The sequence below is a fragment of the Battus philenor genome, unplaced genomic scaffold (assembly GCF_028537555.1).
Source record: "Battus philenor isolate CCGP_79_NKW_IND1 unplaced genomic scaffold, ilBatPhil1.0.hap1 SCAF_6, whole genome shotgun sequence".
Classification (NCBI taxonomy): Eukaryota; Metazoa; Arthropoda; class Insecta; order Lepidoptera; family Papilionidae; genus Battus; species Battus philenor.
The window spans coordinates 5,131,550-5,152,196 of NW_027181726.1; positions in this window are offsets into that span (position 1 = coordinate 5,131,550).

Sequence of the window (20,647 nt, forward strand, 5' to 3'; positions counted from 1 at the left end):
TCGCATGCGACTACAACCCTTAAAAATCCCCATTTTTATCACTATTTCAGCCGTGGAACGTTCATCTTTGTACAAAAGCCTCGCACATAGATTTACAATAGGACCGGATATGCATCCAACCTTTCAACCAGCATCTAGTGTCATCCGCTTCGTATACTGCGCTGGCCGGTCCGTAGTGGCTACTCTAAAACCATGAAGAACCAGCAGGCATCTGTTCTACGCGTTATATGAACATGACCGTGTGGTGGTTATACGTATCAAAAGCCACTTGGCAACCTACTAAACTATATCGGATTCTTTTGTTATTCTGCGCATCTCCACATTCATGACTTATTCTAATATTTCTTAGAATTAGCTTTGTGAGATATGTAACACGACCAGACATACATATAAGTAGATTTGCTTTAAACAACCAATTTTTACATTAGCGTAGACCTTTTTCGTCTCATTAATGATATCTAATATCCAAAGATCCAAATACTCTTACATAGCTTTGTATGTGAGTAACACCGCGACTTTGTAACTGTTGATGAATTATAAAGTTTCCGTTTCGTTTTAAAGTGCATTACTACGCTAGTGTAATATACCTTATATCAGAGTAAGAAGTGCAAACACGGTGACGAAATAAAAGATGGAGTAACAATGTTGCTGCAAAGATTTAAACATAGATGCACGATGTATTTATTTTAAAAAGAAGTGTTTATTTGATATATTGGAACAAAAAAATACAGAATTTTTTTGTAAGCTTGTTATATAAGTTATTATTTCATTGAATTATATTATTTTAAAATATATTCATTTAATTCATTTAATAGATACGAAAAATCACGAACGAATTGCAATTCTTTTTACTAGTAAATGCTTAATGAGGATTTCCCCTTGTATTTAGCGTAGATATAGCAAAAGCGCAAATAGTTTTATAAATTTAAACACCAGTGGTTTAGTATTTTTTTAGTATTAATGAAGAGATTCGTGAAAGAATGAAGGTAGCCGACATGGCCCAGCGGATGAAGTGGCATTGACATTAGAAAACACTGGATGCAAGAAGCTTGCAACTGGTACTATTAGAAATGTATAGAAGTTGACTAGGACCAGTAGTGAACGTCTTACGACTGAAATAATAATGACAGAAAGATGATATAGTACACCTAATAGCGTATTAATACAATGGTTCTTTTTGTGTATTTATTCTATCTGTAAAACGTTGGAAACTTTTTTTATTAGTGTCTGCTAAAAGCAACCTACAGCATTTTTTTTAATTTTCTCTTAATAAAGATTAAAAAACAGGTTTATCAAAAAGTTTCTTAATAAGCAAATGTCGAAACAACGAATTAATTTCGAAAAGTAAAATCGAAGGTTTCGTATTTTGCTATCCGTTTACCAAACCGACTATCAAGTCGTTGTCATTTTGACTTAATTATAATACGAGAATATATTTATTGTCACAGCAAAAGTAATTAAACAATCAGTGCCATTTTTTATGAGATTTCAATATCTGTTTTCAGTGCGACCATTTTATCACTAAATAAAGTTTTTTTTCCTTTCTTTAAACTACGTTTTAAACTACGAATCCTATTGGTACCATATTTTCTATAAACCTCGATAATATTCGTTTTGTCTAAAAAATTCATTTTACTTAACTATTAGCCGTGCACTTAAGTAAACCTTGTTATGAATTAACAAAAGCCCTTTCACATTCATTTTGCTATTCAGGTCATAATCCCGATATGTTGCGCATACGTAAATGAAAAATTTAATTTGCATTTCATACCTTTCACTTTTAAACCAACAGTGTAAACGAATAGCTGTACTTTTGTTCAATACTGAAAATTTTACAGAACTCTATTTTATTTTTGATACGTATAATAAGGATTGTTTACCGATTTTTATTTATGTAATGTTATTATACTGAAAATGCATACATTTGATTAAAAATAACATCTTAATATTACTGATTCCGTTGCAGTGAAAAAAATATTATCTTTTTTTGCCAGTTCATTGACCGTACGTCAATGAGTACACAAATATAACGATTTAGGAGAATAAAGTCGCTGACCGGTCTCTGATGACCGCCCATGACGTCAGAAAAGGTTATTCCTCCTTACTTTGAACATTTTTATGAATGACACCGATATCCATAAGAAAAAATTAAATTTTGAATACGTAACTATACATAACACATCTCAGATCGTTATTTTATCAAAGATTAAAAAAAAAACATTGTTTGCCAAAGTCAATACCCTTTCTGTTATTTTTATTAGTATCCTTACTGCGGCATTTATATTGAAAAATAAAAGATAATTTAAAAATCGTACATAATATATTCAGAACCAGTGTTTATACATTCTGTATTAAAACTGTGTGGAGTAAAGGAATAAAAGGTTGAGAAATATAATTAAATACAGATGTATATAGGACAAAGTTCATATCAATTCGCAGAAAATAGAAAAAGCTGCGTAGATACGCTATATTCAGATAGATAAACGATCTCCACTCATATATTGACTCATCACGATATCTCTGGAATGATAAGGCATAGAGACTTGAAATTTCATTAGTGTATTCCTTTCACTGATTAAAGATCACCTAAGATTTATTAAAATGACAACCGCAAATGGGTTTAACTAGAGATCTTACAGATATAAAAAAGCCATATTTTTTTCGGTATGTTAAAAATTTCCAAGAATTGATTTCAAGAAATTATCTCCACAATAAGGCTGTGCGCGTCAAATTAGCTAACGGGAGACAGCTAGTAGTAAATGTTAAATGCTTAAGATTTTAAAGAAATTATAATTATAATTTTTAATAAATTATATTTAAAAAAATGTAAAAATTAAATTATAATTTTTCAGTTATGGGTATAACAGCTGAACTAGGTTTTGTAAAAGTAATTGTAACTAAGTGTAAAAAAAATTAAAATAAAATTATGTGTTCGAGTAAAAATATACACATCAGAGGAACGTGACTAAAAATTATGTGTCATGGTCCAGTGTTTTTTAACCCATCTGAGTCACCATCACTTCATTCGTTGGACGTTTACAGCTGAACAAAAGCCTTTTCCAATGAACTGGTTGAAAGCGGCCTACATCGAGCGTCAACAAGGTCGTCTGTTTACCTTATGGTTGGACATCCTGCGGTGGGCTTGCCGATCCGTAGTCTCCAATATAGACCCTCAAGACTTCTGCGGCCACTTATTTTAAGTACTATTTGGCCTGCCCACTGCTACTTCGCAAAGCCGCGGCTATGTCCGTTATTTTTGACTATCTACTAATTCCCTCAGTCCTAATTCAATATCGTAGAAATATTATTATATTATTATTCATCATAGATCGTTGAGCGATTGCGAGCTTCCCGAAGAATCCCGAAGAAGTTCTATAATTAAATAAATACAATAGTAAATTGTATCATAGTATTTCTTTTCAATCAATTATCGACAATATGTGATGAAAATAAGCCGGTTATAGCAACCAATACAGAAATTCGACTATTTCGGACACTCGCGAACGATAGACAAACAGCGAGCGACAGACAAACCGAGGGGTCTGTATTGGGGATTCTTTTTTTTTGTTTCACAAAAATACAAGGCTTTTCAGTATTGCAACATATACTTAAAAACCATACCACCATATACTTAACTAATTGTTTGTGTTAGTGTGTGTTAGTATTCACATTCACTAATATTACAAAGCAAATAAACTAGACGTAATTTATACAACCTTTTTTTTTTTTTGTTTCGGTGGGGGAAATCTTCCGGTATTCAAGATGCCCTGCCTCTGGGGGAAGGACAGGGGTATGTGGGATTCCTACCCACTAAAACCCCCCCCGGTGGTCGCCCTCTGCGCTAAACGGGGGACCGCGGTATCTCCCGGTCAGGGATCGCCACGCGGTCTTCCCTTGCGCCTTGCTATTTTTCGATAGCCCGTCCCGGGGTATGCGTGGATACACTACCCCCGAAACCCTCGTGGTACTATCACGATGGTTCGGGACCACGTCGAACCATCGTCCGCCTCAGAGTCGCCGAAGCTAATGGGAGTTTAGGGCCCCCAACCTAAACTCCCGCGACTCCGAAGGCCCCGTTCATGGTAGGGGAGCACCATTCCTCGGAGGGCCGTCGCGAGGCACGTCTCTGCGCTGACGGCGTCGTCTCCGAGCGGGATCTGTCCTCTGCCGATCCCGTTCGGCTGCCTCCTTCTGGACCATGACGGTCTCACAAAAAGAGGCCACGGCCCTCCACGCCGATGACCCACTCAGCATCGCCGACACGATTGCTGGCAAGGAAAGGTCCTGTCCGATCTCGTCCGCCAGAATCCTGGGCGGCTCCTCCGCAGTGGAAGCAGTTCGCCGTCGCTTCGCGACCAATCCTACACAGGTAATCACCAAAGCATCCATGCCCGGTGATCATCTGCGTAAGCCTGTAGGTGAGCCTTCCGTCTCGTCGCTGCATCCAGGCCTCGAAGACGGGCAGGATCGCTCCAACGACGCGTCTGCGCGCATAGCGCTCTTCCGAGAGCTTAGCGCGCCACGTCGCAAGCGCCCTGCGCCGTTCCTGCCGTCTGACCGCCTCGAGCACACGGTTCGGCTCGCCACCGCCGTCTCGGCGGAGGGTGCGGACTTGGTCGTAGACCCTCGCATCCGACTCCGCTAGAATGTCCAGGGGCGGAAAGCGCGCCAGGACTGTCGCCGCCTCGAACGATATCGTGCGATATCCGCGTACGATCCGTATGGCCATCCTCCGCTGGACGCTGTAGATCTTAGTTCTACAGCGTCGAATCGCCAGCCTTTTTGCCCACACGGGCGCCCCGTACAAGGCTACGGACCGTACGACCCCTGCATAGAGGCGGCGGACTTCCTCCGTGGGTCCCCCGAGATTAGGCAGCAGTCTATGCATGGCACCCGCTATCCTCTCAATCCGGGGGACGAGGCGATCGAAGTGCTTTATACAACCTTACGGTAAGCTGACATACACTAAGTTTTAACATAGGTATTATTCTGTTTATTTTTGCCTAATTGATTTGATATATCATACGTTATTGCGTACCTTGGCTCTCTTACAGCATGATTTTTTAGTTTAAAATAGTAAATTGATGTAATTTAAATAATATAAACAAATATAGATAATAAATATCTCCAAATATTAGCTTGTATTTCGCTTTGTAATTCCTGTAATTTATTTTTTAATTAAACTCATTGGGTATATAACTTAGTACAGTGGTTATAATATAGGCTAATGTTTGCCTTTCATATAGTTATTTACTTTTTTGATTTGCAATTTGTCTTTGGTAATTTTCTATTAGTACATGAACTCTTTTGTGGATGGAATCATGGAGCGATTTAACGTAAGAAGTTTTTCTTACGTTAAATCGCTCCATGAAGCATCCGTCTAAGCGATCCAATAGCGTAATTGCTTCCTAATCCTGTCGTTTATATAATATAAACATCCGAGACTGGTTTCTCAAGAGGGAGCTTATACAATAAAGATGTTTAGTATAAACGCTTTCAGCAAAATACAGCTAAAATGAGCAGAAAACCAATCTGATGTTGACATGGTCCGCCCTTAATATTACTGCGCAGTTAAATAAGCAATTTAATTTCTAAAGATACATCTATATGTACAATCTGAGGATGCAGGATACAATGGAGGATAGACGAGGGACGAGGAAGTGCTCGCACGAATCGTAAAGCTAAACACTGAACATTGTTAGGACATTATGAAATACAAAGAAGACACCAATAAATAAAACAATAATGGTAATAAATAGCTTACTTCGATTAAGTTTAAAAAAAATTAAGATTTAAGATAGGAAGTAGTTTAAAGACTAGAGTAACTTAGCTGAATAAACTCAGTGATATACAGAAAAGTGAGAAAAAAGATACGGAAATATCAACTATACTCGGAAAAACAAAGGCACGGACGCTAATTTTTGTTTATAATAGATTAGATAAATAAAAAAATAACGTACTGTCAAAAAAATCCGACCGAGTTTGTTGTGCTCTCTTCTCAAATTACGGCGAGTTTGGAACCCATTTAGTTTTATTTTAAATTGAAAAATGTCATAACAGAAGAGATAAATTAAATTATTTTTATATTTAATTAATTCGAATTAGGTACTTCTAGCATTATTATAATAGTGTCTATGCGTAATTAGAATAAATGATTCTAATTAGATAATAATTTGAAGAAATAAATGTCATACATTTTGATATAAAACTGTGTACAAGATAGAAAATTTCACAAGCATTATCCTAAGCAATGCCTATGCACTCTTTGGCTTCAGATATAGACGTTAAATTAGTACATACATGGGTGGTCTATCGAAAAAGAGGTTTTACTGCAAAATTAATAAACAAAATTTAAAACTACAATAAGTCAAAATAAATTTTAAAGTATAAAACATATTTCAGGGCCAACCACAATAATAAATAGGTAAATGTTATGTTTGGGACTAGTTTTGATAATTGTGGACAGGAAATCGTTATATGTTAGGAACTATAAAAACTTTATAGTTCCTAACATATAACGATCTTTATTAGTGCTTTAAAAGAAACACTAAGTAATGATGTATTAATCTTGTTCTAATTAAGACTATGCCATTGAATAATGACACTGATGATATAAATATATTTATATTAAAATAATATGTACTGATACCACCTTGATATCATCTTTAAAACCATTTATGTAATATGTTCCCTAGAAGATTCCATTGAAATTTAAGTGAACGTAGCTAACCTATTGTGATTAAAAAGTTACAGTTTGTTTTGTAAAAATAAGAAACACAAATAATAATTTTCTTATATTTGGGCATAACAAAGAAATAAGGAAGTGGCTTAGCTTAAACTGGACTGAGCGGTAGTACCAAGGAACACTGGTTTTCATCCTCTTCTAGTTATCCAAGGTGATATGTGGAAAGTTTACCATGAGGTGTTGGCTTACCGGAACTAATCAGAACCAACCGTGGCGCGCCTGCACATGCGCGCGTGTGTGTTTTTTTGTGAATAACTTACTGTACCATGTTGGCTATCAATTGAAGTAATCACATAGGCTCTGTGGGTGAACTTTTGTACTGCAGACTATCTCTTATATCACTTAACTTTTTTGTACTTTATTGTAAATGTCTATATTTTTTGTACATCTTCACATTCGCTATTACTCGGACGCATAACTTCCACGACTAGCTCAATTGGTTTTTCTTCTAAAAAGTTTTAGGACATGTGACATATATAAAATTTCCTCAGTACCATTAGCAGTGAACAGGTTACATAGTACAGCACAGATGGCCACTGGGACATTAAAATTCTAGAAGTTCACAGACCAGCTGGCTCTGAGTAGAATGTCGTTTTTCTTGTTTGTCTTTGTTTCTTCCATCTCGTTTGGTGTTGAATTTTATTTTTAATTACATATTTATTATATTGGTAAATATTATTTTTTCAAAATAAGGTAATAAGGTGTTAAGTATGTCGGACAAACATGAGTATAGGCCGCCTCCGGTAGATCCAAATGAAAATATAAGAGGGAGGCCTATGATTAGCAATGAACGTCTTGCGGTTGAATTGATGATGACGACGGAATCTCTGTTCATTTGAAGTATGCATATCCTCGCAGTTAACCTTCATAAAACAGTGGATATAATTATTTTAATGTCCTTTCAAAATTAAGTTATTTCTATTGCTCTTAACTTTAACGTTGTTGGTCTTTAAACGATACCGCTCAAAAGCAAAGGTTGAGGAGATGTACTTTAAAGTCGTAGAATGTCCATAGGTTACTATGAATAACCTAAATCAGACTTACGTTCAAATTAGAATGAAAAAAAAAATTAAATATCGCTCATATTTAAGTTGTACATGCGACTTGCATTATTAATTAAAAAAATAAATTTACAATTTTATCATAAGATACGATTTAGTCCTCGTTTTAGACTGTATAACTAATTGTCTGACCTATAAAAGAAATAGAAAATAAATTAAAAATCGATAAAATTTGTATAAACTACAAGAGCGTGTTTAAAAGATATATTTAAGAATAAATAAATCTCTCTATCATTATACCGAGTAAAATCACTAAGCGACCGGTTAATCTAGTAATTTGTGAATGTAAATTTAAAGTACATTCATTGCCTAACATCCTTTTTAAGTTGTACATTGAGTGACATTGCTTTTGAATTAATGGAAAGATATAATATATATACATATACGAAACCTTATGTTGTAACCTTGTCAAACTACGCATATCATTGAAAAGTAAAACGTATATTCACCTTTTAGTTGATTGTAAAAGATATTTCGAAAAAGTTCGTAATTTAAAAAAAAATACATGTACCTTGAGAAGGTCGACTGCTACTTACATTTAATGTTAAAAGTAAAATATTCTAGTAGAATTTTTATTACTCAATACTTGTATATGCATTCCTACATTGAAAAAAGAATCTGTCTACAGCTCAACTTTTTTTTTCAGTGGAAACTTTTTAAAGATTTTTAATTCAGTAAACATGTAAATTATTAATACTTGAAATCAACGAATTTATCATAATAGTTGTATTTTAATTACTGTCTTGGTCTGTGTTTTGTAGATGATACTAAAAGTTTTTATAGCACCTAAAATTAAACGAATGATTAATTGTTTTCTAAATAGTACACTTGAAAATCTATGCATCGTTGCATCCTGGCAACTGGTAACCTGGTCACCTTTTGAGAAGAAGTGTTCCACTCCGCTTTCTGCGTCTTTTTCACAACATTTACGCAGCTACCGCTTCGGTATCTTATAATTATTTTTCCCAACGTTTTTCATTTGTTTTTTTCCAATAACCGTATTCATAAACAAACAAAAATAATCGATATATCCTAGCGGATTACCAAGTTAAAGTGATATAGGAAAAGCTACATAGCGCGTAAAGCAGAATGCAGCTATTTGGAATGTAGAGCGAAGGACGGTCACCCAAAAGGCAGACACACCACCTTGGTCTGTCTTGTGAAGGTTGTAGAAAGGCACTTGAATTATTCAATCGGTACCATTTAAAATTATTAGATAGGCCTATGTCCAACAGTGTATTCTCTAAGGCAGATATTAATAGATCAAGATGTTTAAATGAAAATCACATACAATATCTGTGACTGTTAAGAAGATGACTCAATTCTACACCTGACGTAGTCACGTACACGTTTTTTTATTTGACTGGATCCACTGTTGCGTAGACCTCGTTGAAAGAAGCAATTCGTTTTAAACAGTTAACGGGTAATTAAATTAAACTTTTTCCTGATTATCAATCTTTAAACAATGGTAATTACAAATATATTATACTAGTATGTCATATAAAACATTTTATTCTACAACAAATTCTTAATTTAAAATATAGTAAAAACTTTTAAAGACTACACTATTTAATGTTATAACAGAAACATGATACTATATGCATTACGTAACATTAGGAGTTTTACACAAAATATTATGCATCTGTAATACATTATCTAACAATATAATTCATTGTTATAAATAATAGAATTTATTATTAAAACAAATTCATAAGTAAACGTAAAGCTGTTCGAGAAAATAGCAATCTTAAATCACCTTCCTACACTTCAAAATTTATGCTATTACTTAACTCAAAGTATGAATTTAGTAGTCGTGAACTTAAGCATTATAAATCATTGTTATTTCTGCTGAGCAATGACAGATTTTTAACAAACCACAACAAAAGCGGACATTATTACAAAATAATATATCATTGTTTAACCTTCTAAACTCTTAAACAAGGATCTAGTGTAATTGAATATATGTTCCATCAAGGCTAAATGTATGCTTTTAATCCACATCCGGCGCGTATGTATGTAAATATATTGATAGTGCATTAATCTTAAAAAGATTTAGTTTGAAACATTATAAACATTCATTACGCTTACGTAAGACTGAAATTTATACTGAATCTAGATTTTAAACTACGCTCAAGCGACAACTTGTTCCTAACTTGTCTCAACGTTTTGACTTGATCAAATTAATTTACTTTTTTTTAATCATGACAGTTTATTAGAAAACAAGTAATACAATCTTGAGTTTTAATGATTTTTAAATATACCAATTCAACCTTCTTTGAAAGTAATGCAGATAATCCCAATTTTTCTTGTTGCATTAGAAACAAAACTCTTCGTTCGAATAAGATGGATGAGTTTAACAGAACAAGGACTATCTTCTTTTGGCTTCAGAAATCTTCTATGTGTACACAAGATACAACTAAAGGAGAGAATTATTAGATGAAATACGTATCTATTTAATCTCCCGCGATGAGCAGGTCCCAGGGTATGCGTTGTGCGCGCTGCCACTGAAACCCTCATTGTGCTATCATAATGGTTCAAGGCCGTGGCGATTCATTATCCGCCACGAATTCGTTGAATCTAGGGGGAGTGTAGAACCTGTTTAAGAACCCCACAACTCGGAGAATAGTAAGAAGGTACGTTTTTATCTCCAAGGTAAGTAGGTATTCCAAATACATGACCATTCTTAGTGAAACATTCGTTTTTTAATGGTAACAAGTAAACAAAAAAAACTAGGTTATACACCTAATGACGCCGTAAATTCAGACTATTTGCCCCCAAGTCTACGCAGGAAACTGGACCAGCCATATGAATTGATATATAATTATGGTGTTGACTCGTCTGTGATAAACATTACCAAATTAAAAAAAAATATATTGTGAGGAAAGCCTTTTTAAAGAACTGATTGGATTTGGACATTCATTATAATATTGAAAGATCTATATATTATGACAGCGTTCTCTTAACATATGATATAAGCGACACTGTTTTTCACTCACACTTAAAAAGTGTATCAAATTTAAGTAATAACTTTTAAATTTATTGGGTCATACCAGATTTCGACAATTTGTTACGTTTCCAAATAAGACGTACGGCGAGATTCTCAACAATTTAAATATTGACATTAAATTAAAACAAAAATTAAAATTTTCGAAATTTCATCCGTTTCGTATACGTTTACGCAATTTAACGTGAGAAATGTAAAGTTTTGAGAATGCTAGACATCATCGTTTCATCAGACGTCCCTTCGGATTTCTTAATGTATATTATAAACGTCACTTAATTATGATAAAGATTCTTATAACGAATACACCAAAAATCTGTTTTTATTTGTAAATAGAGATTTTTTACAAAAACATTTTTACGTTGCCAATATTGCAAGTCATATTCACAAAGAGCAGGTTGCACGCTTTGTTTTTAGTTACGTCAAATTCGTTATCAAGTATTTTAAGTGCAGCACTTAACTTGTTCATGAACCTAAATGAAAAAAAATTGACTTCTTTTTTTATAAACGAATACTTTACACATTGTTCTTGTTGAGACACTGCACAATACCTTTTTTTTAAAAAATGAAGACTTAAAAAAAGCTTATTTAAAAAAATATGGATATGAATAGAGCATAATGTATGTTATAGAAATTACTCAAAATGTTGCTGATTTTGTACTTTCCGTATTAACATGTCTCTTAAGCCTACTTTTCTTTTGTTCACGTTTCTAACTAATCTTATTTTTGGTTAAGTGTTATTAAAATCAAATATTTTCGAGTATTTTAGCATAACAATTTTAAACAGATGGTGTCACAAATTTTCGTTATCTGGTAAGATGTTTAAAAGCCATGGGTTTTATATTATTTTTTTAATTTATATTTCGACGATGTCTTAACTCAAACAATAAGTTATGGTCGTTTGTAAAGACAGTAACCAAATTGTAAATCTCATGACAATATTGCCTATTTGTTATAGCCGACGTAATAGAATGCCGTTAATAGCATTTCTCGTTCTTTTACATGATTTGTGCAATAAAATTGCGCGGAAAAACCACGCATCGCACTTAAGATTAACACGTCAGGAAGTAACTGTTGGAAGACAGTGATGGGGCGGAAACGTGATATCTTTGCTTGAAATGTGAGAACTTTTAAAACTTTCCACTATTTATCACTTTGCGTAGTAAAAAATTGACTCGGCAAGATTACATGAGGAATTGAATTATAATCGACTAAGAAATAACACTAAATTACCAGAACTCTAATTTTATAATATATGGTGAAAGAAAATACGAAAATAATCGAAGGAACTTGTTTTTCGACACAAAAAGATTACAAATTGTTAATAAATTGCAAAAGATAATATAAGATAAAGTTTATTTATTATAACAATATCAAGTAATAACGGTATGCAAATTAAAACATAACGTAATTGTCTTAAATTAATAGAATAAAATTAATAAACAAGTACAACTATATATATCATTATCATTATTTCGATACAACTATATTTTAGCAGCCTTGCATAATTCGTAGAATTTTTGTAAGTTGTACAACGGATTTTCTGCCAAAAATGCTTTAATATCTTCGAGAATTCCCTAAGGTTCCTACAATTTCTTATTCTTAGCGGTAGTTTGCTATATACACCTATCCCCCGATTTACATGGTACTTGTTTTACACGTTTTCGCTTTTACACGGTTTTCCAAAAAAGTTTTTTTTTATTTTTATCGCACTCTACTAAATGCTACTGTGATTGAACACGTGTGCTGTTTACACATTTCACGGGAATCCCGACATTATATGCTGACTTACTGCACACGCACACTGCCTGTATTTCTTCGTATAAAATTAAAGTTTTATCTACGGAAAATTGTATATGAGTGAAAGTTTCACAGTTTCAGAAAGATTTAATTTTACATATTCGTAAATTACAAGTGAGTGCATAATTTTGATTATTATAAATAAAAAAAAGTGTTTCCGTAATATATTAAATATTTTATCTTGTCAATGCATTTTATTTTTATTTTTGTGTACACCTAAAAATATTGAAAAAAAATCACAACTGTTAAATAGCAAAATTATGCGTTTTCTGCAAACTTTTCGATTTACACGGTTTTGACTTAAAAATTTTTAATTTTCGATTTACACGTTTTTCTCAGGAACGTATCTACCGTGTAAATCGGGGGATAGGTGTATTTTTAAACTAATACAAGGGAAGCTTTTTAAAATTGGCATAATTGGATGAAGGCTATATTAGCTCGACATTGTATTTGGCGTAAGAGATTGTTCTGGTTACAGTTACTTGGTTTTGCTTTGATACAATCTTACTGATATTATAAAATATATAATTTCGTAAGAGGAACCATTGCAGCTAATTTAGATTACAATATTTGAATACTTCTTGTAAAGACTCTTATAGTCGAAATTCCATTAATGGCAAAAAATGATTCGTCCTAAGGAACGCAGTTGATGACTTTCGAAAGCTCTTATTACAAACTCGAGGTATTACTGTATTTGAATTGGATTGTAGGATCACAATGTCGTCATAACAAGGTCCTTCTTACAGTTGTCTGACATCTCTTCTCACCGCCACTTGAAACCTATAGATTCTACGTCAATTCCATATGAGCCCTCACTTGGTTCGAGTCTCGCATACCTAATAAAAATTATAATCATAATCTAAATTATAAAAAAGAATGACAAGAGCGTTCTTCCTGCTTCCTCATACCGCGTTTAAATCTAACATCGTCACCATCATCACCATGATTTTAGCTGTAAGACGTTTATTGCTTTAAATAGACAGGCGTCCTCCATAAATTACAAATAAAATTGTTTGGAAGCGACAGGTACTTAACGTCTTCTTACAATCTTAACAATCGTCTGTTCACATGTTAAAAGGACATCCTACGCTGTGCTTGCCGTTCAGTAATCACTGTAACATCTAGAACTTTAAAGCTTCAGCCAGCGGCGATCTTTTCTGAGCCATGTCACCTATTCACTATCATTTTAACTTGCCAATCCGTTGTACTTTTTATCCTCATTCACTGTTTGATTTTGTACGGAAATTGCGAACATAGCCCTCTTTATAACTCGTTGAACGACTGTGAGTTAGTCAATGAAACTGAGTAAGCCGGCTTACCAGTTGATAAAAATCAATTTTCCTGATGCTCTACCTGTAATGCTTTTCATGGACTTATTGTTGGATATCACTGTTTTTATCCCCGCAAAAACACAGTGTTCCATCTTTCCGTGTCTGGAAAATTACAAAACTTTTTTAGTCTATTGAATATAACTTCTAAACTAATACTTAAATTCTCTCAAATTATGACACATACTGTTTGAAGGTTATAACCGTTTGGAAATCATGTGGGTCTACAATGTTGCGATATATGTATCAGACCGGGAATTTATCGTCTAGCCGATGAATTTATATGTACACATATTTATGAATCTGATAAATAGCGTCATTACAAAATAATAAAGTTATTGATTTTATTTATTATCTAATGTCAACAAGTTAATGCATAAACAATAGAAGATAACATCATACATTTCGTCAAATGGACCTATATAAACGTTAAAGGTGTTCATACATTTGAATACAATGACGAATGAACGATAGGTAGAGACAAACTGAGTACATGCAGATCAGCCGTACGTGCGATAAAATCGCACGTGTTTCTTACTATTTACAAACAATACAACGAGACGCCTAATGTGCAAATGAGGAATTGATCTCGTCAATGATTCACAAGAAATATGTCAATAATAGATCTGTTCGTACTGAACGTCTGTACTTTCATTAAAGAAATTAAATTTGCTTCACAAACTAGGCACAATATATGCGATCTATCTGTTAATTAAACTAGACCAGACGTGAGGTTAGTTCTTTATCAAAGAACCTATTTAAATTTTCTATTTCATGGGCGTGAAAAAATCAAGTTCCTGTGAATATTTAAAATTGTATTCATATCATAAACATTAACTTACAGAAAAATTACGTTAGTTGGACGATTCATATATCCTTTATAAATATGCCATGAGCGCGTTGCATGAAATTTCAAAGCGGGCCGCGGGTTGTTTATCCCTGAATTAGACGGTATCTTTGATTTTATTCAATGAAACCCGTTGGTAACATAATATGCCAAAAAAATTTTCCTAAGGTAAAACCGACATGAACGCCGCAGTAACAGAAACAGTGTCCTATCCTTCGTAGGCATATTCTATTAGAACAGCAGTCTTTTTCGTGATACTTTCGTCTGTCTAAAAGATGCATTCAATCTTTATGTACAGGATGATTGGTTATAGGTATAAAAGCTTTAACAGTTCAATCACCTGTATATTGGTCACACAAACGCCTTTCTGACTTCGCAGCTCACCCCCTGGGGACTCTAAACAATTTTAATTTAAATAAACTGTCCCTAGCCAGCCCCAGCTCCAAGCTAGTCGTGTAGGCCATACTTATTGTAGGTAACAGAACAGGTTAATTTTTAGTCATGCTGTGGGTAATTAATGCGAAGGAAATTATCGTCCATAAGCATACACAATAAGGTAAAAATATTCATAAGTTCCGTAACAATATTGATTTTAATACATAAATAAATGGAAATTTTATTATACACATTTCCGATTCATGGTCTAAAAAGGAAGTTAATTTAATATTGAATACATATTAATGAAAATTTCTTTGCATAAATTTAATCAATTTGTGACTGCGAAGAATAAATATTTAACTTACGTAACCAACTAGTTGACTAAGTTACCTTTATGGTTCTTTATATTTTTTCATTAATCTTAAGACACTTTTATTTCACTTCATACGCAACTTTTTTAAATTTTAAAGTATAAAAAAATTTGATTTTTACCAACTGACGGAAGCAATTGATATTTTAAAATAAAGCACTGAACATTTTTAATTAACTTATACCAAACTTAGTTACGTTGTTTCAAAAAACTGCTTGTAGTAATTAGTATACAATATTACATTTAATTCATGAAATATAGGGTTTATAATTACATGAGTTATTTCCATTAACAACGCAATATATAGTACTTTATATATAAATATATATATATCGGGTTTAAATCTGTCCAATAGCAGATCTTAAATTGTTCGTGGAATTTTACTGTACATACGTATACCTTGTGCCATAATAATACACGAAAAATAATTACATCGCCTTAAAAAATATTAAACAAAAATTAATACACTTGTGGCAAGCCTTTAAATAGTAGCAAGTAGCCACACAAGGTCATTTTTGTAATGAATAAATTCCTCGAAACAAATCGAAACATTTGCAACATAAAATTAACGAGTTTTTTACCCTTAAATTATAATGTTAGTAAAGCGCCTCATTATAAATATTCATGTGTTAAATGTAAGTCTGTGAAGAGTGGAACGTGCATAGACCGTTACAAAATCATCACCTGAATGCAAATTCCAAATTCAAAATTTACATAAAATTTAATTGTATAATATTAAATACATTAGATAAGCATCGCCCTCATTTAAATAGTAAGTTAGAAATATTATTTCAACACATTCCTTTCAATAGGAACTAAAAACTTAGTCATATAATTATTTTTTATTTAATTACTAACAAAACCTTTAACTTGCAGGCCCTATGGCGCAGGCTTATGTCCAGCTATGGACATCCTACGGCTGATATAATCGTGACGATAATAACGATGTAATTTCCAATCAGTGTTTTATCCCTATTATACCAATGTTTAACTGTTGTCACATATAATGCTATAGGTCGATTTAACTCGTTCAGTAGTATTATAAAACTAGTAGAAATATTTTTCAGTTTTGCATCGAATTCTCAGATGTTCAATTACTTACTTTTTTTGATCCACGGTACCCAAATTTGGAGGCTATTTTGAATTTTTAAATTTAAATTACGTCATTTAATCCGAAAACTAGATTTTGTGTGTGTTAACATTAAGATATAAGATAATTTATTGCGTTGGCAAATAATTTTTGCATCTAAGTTGCGCTTCATACCGGAACATAGCCATGTAATCTCTAATTGTAAGAAAAAATGCACCGCCGAAACTGACATGGAGATAAATGTTATTTTAGAACAATTAAAAATAATAAAATAATAACTGCACACTTGGTACCGTCAAAGATTATATGCCTGTCACAGTGTAATAGAAAAAATAAATTAATAAAGCTTATTTCACCTTGATCATTTAACTGTTCATTTAATATCTTAAAAATAAAAAACCTTTAATAACAAATGTAACGTATCAATTTCGTACACTGCAGTACTTTTGTAATTCATTTTTTTTCAACCATACCACGTCCATTGCAAGGCTTTGCTATATATTTCCAATAAGTTCTGTTTCTTCTGTTTTTTTTTTGGTTTTTTCTAACGACCTTAACAACGTTGTCTATTTAACTTTTCCACACCAGAAGAGTCCCATCGTCTATTTATTTTATTCACTTTAGTAATAATGTAATCAAATTTTTATTGTAATGGTTCATGGTAGACAACACTTCTTCTTTGATCACACCCTAAAACGCCTTGTTTTTAGTGTGTTTTTTGTTTAGTTTTGATTAACTTACAATTTTTAACAGATGTTTTATTTGCCTTATGTTTTCTATGGCAAAGCAAGTGTTATTTTTACTTTATTTCACAAGATTTTAATTTTTATGTCTAACAGCGACTTCATCGTGCAGTATCAAAAATTTTTAAAAAATTGGCGAAGGCGTTGAAGCCGTTTTAAAATTTAGGACTAAGCAACACGTTTAAGATTTTATTTCCATACAGACATACATTTTTGAATTATGAATATATTTTTGATAACTTGTCCTTTAGCGGAAGCGGATAAATATTAAACTCGTGTGGGTCGTAGATCATAATGCCCTAACATTCATCAATGTACTTCAGCTATGGCTTACGATGATTGATACTACAGCTTAAACTAATTACAATGTCATACCGATAACTGATTAAATTTGTATTATGCTTACACCTACAATAATGTGAAATATAAATGATTATATCACTGGCGTTGTATATCCGCGATCGTTTGCTCGGATAGAAACGCCGGCGTCAATACAATATTAATTACAATCTTATGCGCTGATTCAGCACATTCTCGGTGAAGTGTTAACAATTCCTATCTGTGACGTTCACTGTTGTTTTACTATCTTCAACTAACAATTTGCAGCAATCCTTCTTTACTTATTTAAAGAGTAATAATGAGTTTAAATGAAAAATAAATCACAAAAATTACAAAGTGAAACACAATTAACTTTTTAAGGTATATGTAGCAATTCAGTTATTATTTAAACTACATGACTACATCTTACGTCGACGCTATACGACAATAAACAGTACAATACGAGTATCTTCTGTATTTTAGTTGAATTTACTGAAGTAATTGTGTAACTATAGTAATTGAGTACCAAACCAAACGATTATTTTTATGGCGCATATTAATAATAATAAATAAAAGTAAAATAGTTAAATATGCTTTATTTTTATTTTTCTTAAAATTAAATGAAACAGACTGTCTATTAATGTGTTAATTATGATCTTATCAAATTTTATTACTGGCCTTCACAGATTCCGCAAAAATGAGGGGACAGAGCGTAAGATCGAGGACTTATACAGGGACCATGGCATGGCCATTAGATCACATGCAATAATACCAGATTTGATATAAAAAATAAAATTTATTGAAGAAGTTTTTGTGAAAACATTTCAGGTTACAAGTAGGTTACCTTGAATATGATTTTACCCTAACGGGACTTTAAATAAAATTAATACTTATATAGCTATAATACTAATCATACAGGGTAACGTTTTGAAGCTGATTTTTGCAACTTGTATTTATTTGTAATCTTTCAACAATTTAAGACTAATATTTTTAATGACAGATTCAATAAGGACAGCAAAGATATACAATTAATTTCACTCGGTAAAGTGTCGTTTTATAAAATTTGTGAATGTACTTAAGAACTCTCGGTTTATATATATAGATAAAAATTAAAATCAATTTTAAATTATCGAAAGAATGACTTAAAAGTTCGATGTAAAACTATCCCTGCATTCCCTCAAAAATTAAAATACGAAAGAATCGAAAGCAGTCTATCAAATTACTAGTGAAACCGATTGACACTTACGAGTTTTCATACTTATGAAATATACATGATATTGATTCTGTAGCAAAATTGTGACTAATCAATAAGATACAAAATCTTATGCCTTGACATGACAAACGCAAACACAGTAATGCCATTGGTTTGAATTTATCAAAATTCAACTATTACAAAAAAATTTGTTTGATACATATGTACGTTCGATTTTATAAGTATAAAATAATGAATGTAAAGTTTTTTAAATATTTATCACAGAGATTTATTTTTAGAAACATTGTTAGATCGTAACTTCAAGAATTCTCAGCCAAACATATTTGACGCCCACTTTGTGCAATGCAAGTGTCATTACAATGTATTGTTTAACTTCATTTTTGTTCAATTTAATTACTCTGTGTTAAAATTATAAAAAATACAGTAATTATTTTATTTTATTTTAACATGGATTAGTAGGAATTTGTAGGTGGTATATAAGTTTCGTATTTTTATCCAAGGATGCATAGTACGACTGACCACAAATTTGACAGACGCCTTTATTAAAGTCTTCGGAAGATACTAAATACAGTCCACATCAAATTAGTTCTATCGCACATATATAAAGGAAGCCTATGTCAACAATTCACGCCCTACGAATGATATGATAATGATAGACAGGCAGATTTCTAACCATCCAGCGAAGTGACTTCCGTCCAATCCTAGATATTCACCTGAAACCTCAAACTATTAGTAGCTAACCTGACTAGTGAATTAAATATAAAGAAGAAATATGTGCAATAAATAAACTTGAATTACCAAATATAGACTTTTCGAAAAACAGCTATGCTGCATAATTAACATAAAAAATGATATAATTTTTGTAGCTTTTGTTACGTTATAGATAAATATTAATACCACAACATTTCATAACAAAAATGCATACAATAGTGACCTAGTTTTCGTGCGCTTTTTAAATTATTACATCACACAATTACTTCCTTCTGCAATAGTAATATTTCAAAATTTTCTAAAACGTGACCCTATTTTCAAACATTTGTGCATTAATTAAATCAATAAAATACTTTGTTCCGTTGAATTGCTCGAAGCGGATTTACGTCACAAGCGACCTTTTGGACTTTCCACGAGCATTATCGATGGTCAGAATAATTATAATCCAGATCTGAAAAAGAGGTTATGGTAAACCCACTTAGCCTTGATTTAATTTCCTATAACCAGATACCGCGGCATGGGCTTGCCCCCAACAAGGTAGACCGACAACATAGTCAAGATCGCGAAAAACCGTTGGATGTGGGCAGTTAAAGACCTGTCGTGGTAATCTTTGAGGGAGGCCTTTGTCTTGCAGTGGACGTCTATAGACTGAGATGATAATGATAACGAACCATAATTTTAATACATTTCTATTGACTTAAAAATACAAGCAATATGAATGCTCTTATAAAATTAATGTAAGAACGTTGTAGTATGTGATTGTGATAGAATAGATTCCAGTGTTCCACGACATAATTAGTGTAGTGTTAGGAAATAGTTCTACGTTAATACAAAGCGCAATAAACCGACAATAAATCATCGCGAGTCTGTCAGCAACGTCAGCGTGTTCAGCTTAGTGGCCATTACAAGACATCGTTACCTACTATCTTAATGTTTAATCAAAATTTACAATAATACTGTTCAGAAACGTTTTAATAACCGCTTGCAACTCGTGTTACGCTGTTCGCCGCTCGAAACCGTCTCGCAGTCTCTCAATAATTTT